Here is a 5,460-nt window from a genome sequence, read left to right as displayed (position 1 = left end):
CATCCTCATTGAAAATTTATTTTTAAGATCTCAGGAAAGGCCTAAGGAATCCTATTCCCACACTGATTTCACCACCAAATTCTTCTTGATGCTATCTAGTGGAACACACTTTGAGGAAATTTTTGGAAACACTGTTTCTCAAGAACACCTCCCAGCTTTGTCAGTTTTTACAGCTATTCTTTTTTAGACCCCAAACAGGCACTCTCATTCTTGACAAGTGGTCTTTTATCCTTATCTTTCTCACTGGGGAGCAGACTAGGGAGTGTAGCTTGACTTGTGTGAAGTGTGTGACCACTTGTCTGACTGTCCCAGAGCCCTAAGGGCCTCTAGGTTCATTTTCTTTACAGCTCTGTTGCTTGCTTCCTTAGAATAGTAATGGGAGTGCTAAGAACACCTCTGTGAAGTGCTGTGTAAAGTGTCTTCATGTATAATAAGCCATTGAATCCCATCCACTCAAACAATCTCCTCAGGCTGGTAAGGGTAAGTATTACTACAGTCCTCCTCACTTTACATGTGAGGAAAGGGGACTTAGAGACTCAGAGTACCCTGATGGTAAGTGGCACACAGACTCCTAGATCTCCCAGCTCATATATCCTGTCACTTCCTTGTGTTACAGAGTCGGCTCCCTAAGTGCTTGCTTAAAAAGTACATACTACAATTAGTCTGCTCCCCAGATAGACCTTTGGCATCCTTTTACCTGCTCCTTCCTCTGAGGACTCATCTTGCTTTTAGCTGACACCCAACACACCACAGCCTCTGCTTCTCAAATCCACTTAACCACTTTGTGATGAAGCAGGGAGGATGGGGATGGGGCTCCAGGAATTGTGGGAATAGCTGGGATATTCATTGCTCTGTTGGGTTTCCCATCTGCCATGCTCTGATGGCTGGGCTTAGGTCTGAAATATGCATAGGTGTTTTATTTAGTGTTCAGAAGAGGTGTCATTAATAGGGCAACATCTTAGTATGGACACACGGCAGCATTAAACAGCATTAGGTCGGTAGCAGTGCCTCTAGCCACCTTCTTTAAGCCGTTTGCTTTCTGAAGTCCTCTGGTCTTTATGTCTGTCCAAATGAGAGGCATTCTGGTTCCTACATGGGTAGTATTAGGGAGGTAGTAAAAACCTCCAGTATAGGCTGTTCTTGTGTTCCAAATCTGAGATGACCATTGCTAATGGTAGGATTTCCCCCTTACCCCATACTTTTGAGTTATAGAAAATGGAGTGGTGACCAAAGACTCCTAAAATGATTAATAGCTTGTGACATACTACATATTTGCATTTTCTCTGTCTGATGGGTTGCTGGAAACCAAATCACGTTCTAGTTTTTATAATTAGAGTCATTATTCTAACAGCCTGAGACTTCAAACACTTTTTGAAATGCAGCAATTGATTTTTACTGGACCCAAAGGCTTTCATATACATATTTGAGTTTCAAGTATAGCATAATTTGACCATTCTGTGATTATACCTGTGTCTTCTTGAGGATTTGTATATAGCCATGAGCATCTGATTGCTTCATTGTCTTTTCTTGTAGTTAGGCTTAAGATTTACAAATTGAAATCTAATTTTTATTATAAATTTCACTTTGTGTCTCCATAACATTACCTTGAGGACATTAAATGGATCTTTTAAAACTTATGTCTGTTAGGCAGGTTATCTGTGACTTGACCTCAGGACAGTAAAGGTGCGTGGTAACTAAGTGTTCATTATAAAGAGGGAATGTTTGGTCTTTTTGGGATGAGAACTGTTGTTCTTAAAGTTAAAACCCACAAGGAAGTAAGTGATGGAGAAAGGAAAGATAAGGGTACAGTCTTAGCTCTTCTTGGGGTCATTTATGCCTGTTCTTACATTGCTTTTCCTGAGCCAGACCCCAGTATGGATTCATCTAGTTACTTACCTTTCTACATTTTCAAGTTGTAGGAAGTGGCTGGAACCATGGGAGTGGAATCATAGAATGTATGGAGAACATGTATAAGTAAAATAGGAAGGTCACAGTAGAACCCTGGCAAACACCTCCCAGCTGGATGCTAAGAAGAGAGATGCTCCTGAAGAAATTTTATTTATATTTATATTTAATGATCTGTTTATTTAGAGAGAGTGTGTGTGAACAACAGCAGGATGGGCGGGGGGTGGGGGAGGAGAGGATCCTAAGCAGACTCCCCGCTGAGCTTGGAATCAATATGGGGCTCGATCCCACTACAATGAGATCATGACATCAAGAGTTAGACACTCAACTGACTGAGCCAGTCAGGCACTCCATGATTCTACTTTTTAAAAAAAATTATCAAGTAGGCTCTGTGCCCAATGTGGATCTTGAACCCCTCACTCTGAGATCAAGAGTTCTGTGCTCTACTGACTGAGCCAGTCTGGTGACCCTTGCCCCTAAAGACATTTTAGAATGGGCAGAGAAACACAAGGAAAATCTAAAGAGAAAAGGAACTCCTATAGCACTTCATATTGCTGCTGGAGAAGTCCCATGACTGCAGGGTGGTGCCACTACAACATGTCTGTTGTCTCTATACATAACTGGGTCTTCAGAGCTGTTGGGCCATCCCATCGTCTGTCATGAGGCAGTGCCCACTCACTGCCTGTAGCCGGTCTAGTTTCACCATTCTTTCAAAGTAGTTTACTCCATCATCCTTCACTCAGTGCATGACTGAATTTTCCTGCTTCATAGTGAAAAGAGCATTAGGTTCTCTCCACCTATGGAATCCGCTTCCAGCCTTAACGGCTTTGTTCCTGTTACAGTGGAAAAGACATCCCTCCTTCCAGGTGAGTAATTTGTCACCTGTGCCATGTCGATCTGCCTCTTCTGTCCCCAGAGTTCTGCCTCTGTCGCCTCTCCTCTGAAGCTGCATGTGACTAGAAATTGTATACTTTAAGAGACTTTCCCTGAACCTGATGTTCTGAGCCACCACTTTTTTTTTTTTAGCAGTCTCTAGAGTTGTCTACCCTTTCTGTTTCTACTTCCTCACACCTAAATTGTTTGCTACATGACTCCTGATAACCACCTGCTGATTTTCCTGTCAAGGAGAAGGCACCAACTCCCTAATCGTGTCTATCTTTTTCTTTTTTTTAAGATTTATTTATTTTAGGGAGGGAGAGAGAATCTCAAGCCGACTTTGCATTGAGCATAGAGTTCAATGTGGGGCTCAGTCTCATGACCCTAAGATCGTGACCTGAGCAGAGATCAAGAGTCCGATGCTTAACCTGTGTCACCCAGGCTCCCCTGTCTGCTTTCATCTCTGTGTTACAGTTGGCACTATTGCTCCCACTTAAATGTTCTTTAAGTTTTCATGGCACCAATCTCTAGATTTGCCTTGTGTTCCCCTGCTTCTAAAATTTCTTCAGGGGCATCTCTTCCTTTAGAGTCTTAGTTGTAGGCATTTGCTAGGGTTCCATGGTGACCTCTTTTATTTCTAAAACATTCTTCATAGGTTCTGTGATTCATTCCTATGGTTCCACCTTTTTTTTTTTTTTTTTAAAGATTTTATCTATCCATGAGAGACACAGAGAGAGGCAGAGACACAGGCAGAGGGAGAAGCAGGCCCCCCGCAGAAAGCCTGACGTGGGACTCAACTCCAGGATCCCGTGATCACGACCCAAGCCAAAGGCAGCCGCTCAACTGCCAAGCCACCCAGGTGTCCCGCTATGGATCCACTTCTATTCATAACACCCAAATCTCTGTCTCTACTCATTCTGCCATCATGTGTAGTCAGCAGCTGAGTGGCAACTCTACGTGCTGCTTTCCAGCTCTATGCAGATAGTCAGTAAATGGCGTCCACCAATTGCCAAGTATACTTTTTTGTAGGGCTGGCGTAACAAAATACCAGAGACTAGGGACTTAAATTTCTTTCCTCACGGTTTGGAGGCTGGAAGTCCAAGATCAAGACGTTGGCAAACTTGGTGTCTCCGAGGCCTCTCTTCTGTGCTGGCATATGGCCACCTTCTCCCTGGGGCCTCACATGGCCTTTCCTCTGTGCCTGTGCATGCCTGGTGTCTGTCTCATAAGGATTCCAGTCATACTGGATTAGGACCCCACTTTCATGACTTCATTTAACCTTAATTGCCTCTTTAAATCCTATCCCCAAGTATGGTTGGTCACATTAGGGTTAAGGCTTCAACACATATTTTGGGAGAATATAAATTTCAGCCTCTCTGTGCTTCCCTGCTGTGTGGCAGCAGCTGCTTCTGCCATCAGCGCAGCCGCCCACTGCCTCCCTCGTGATCTTTCAAGTAGTCCTGCTGCAGACTACAGTGGCTTCCCCTTCATAAAGTCCAAGTTTTTATCTGGTCATGAGAAGCCTATCATGCTGTGGGCCCAAACCCTGTTACATCTCTCCACTCCTCACCCCATATCTCCCTGACCTGTGGTTCAGATAGTGCCATGACCATCTGCACCATTGAGCCTCTTGGCCTTCATGTAGTTTGCTCTGTCTGGGTTTCCTCCTTCCCTTGCCCCTGTCCATCTGGCAAATACTCATCCATGAAAGCTCCCATTGCCAGGGAGCTTAAGTAGTGCACCATTTGGTACCCTAGACCTTTTTCTGTCTTCCCACCAGTTTTTTGCCTTATTGTCCTTTGCAATTTATTTGCCTCCCTTATTAGACTATGAGCTTGTTGAGAGCAGGGGCCATACTCCTCATGCCTGGTGCTGAGTTATAAGGTGCTCAGTATAGGGAATGCCTTCCCCTGCCCTAAATGCCTGTGCTACAGGAACTGGTGAGGCACAGTCTGGTGCAGGTGTGGGTGGAGGGTAGCTTTGCAGTTACCTGGAGCTCTGGAAGGTGGAGCCACACTCCACTGTTGTGGGGTGCTAGTGGAACGTGGAACAGCATCCTGTCACTGCCAGAAATTCTTCAGGAGCATCTTGGCTTCCAGTGTGGGACCTCCTCCAGTCTAGGCCTGTCCAGGTGGAGCTGCTAGCGCCTGAGCACTTCTATATACTGGGTGCTGGGTTAAGCACTTCTAATAGGTGGCTTCCTGGATCCTTACACGAACTGTAAGGTAAATGCTATTATAACTCTGGTTTTACTACTGGGGAAACAGCTCTGAGTTACTATGTGCCAGAGCTGGGATTTATATCCAGAGCTGACTTAGACTACATCAGAAATTAAGGCATGGCTATGCTTCTGGGAGGTTGGGGGTGGCCAGGTTCAAGCTCCAGGACTAAGAATGCATAGATGGCAAAGGGGCTCTTGTGCTCCCAGGCTGTTCATATTATTCTGTAATTTGTTTTTTCTTAGTATTGTGAACATCTTTCCATATTGTGGTGGTTTTAAAGTATGTCTACAAATTATTTGATACTTCTCCCACAAAAGGTAGAGCCTGATTCCCCTCCCTTTGAATATGGACCCATCTCAGTGACACATTTCTATTGAATAGAATGTGGCAGGAGTGATGCTGAGTGACATCTGAGGATAGATTAGGAAAGGTGATACAGCTTCCACCTAGCTCTTTC

This window comes from Vulpes lagopus, chromosome 8 (genome assembly GCF_018345385.1).
Source record: "Vulpes lagopus strain Blue_001 chromosome 8, ASM1834538v1, whole genome shotgun sequence".
Lineage (NCBI taxonomy): Eukaryota > Metazoa > Chordata > Mammalia > Carnivora > Canidae > Vulpes > Vulpes lagopus.
This window is presented reverse-complemented; position numbering follows the sequence as displayed.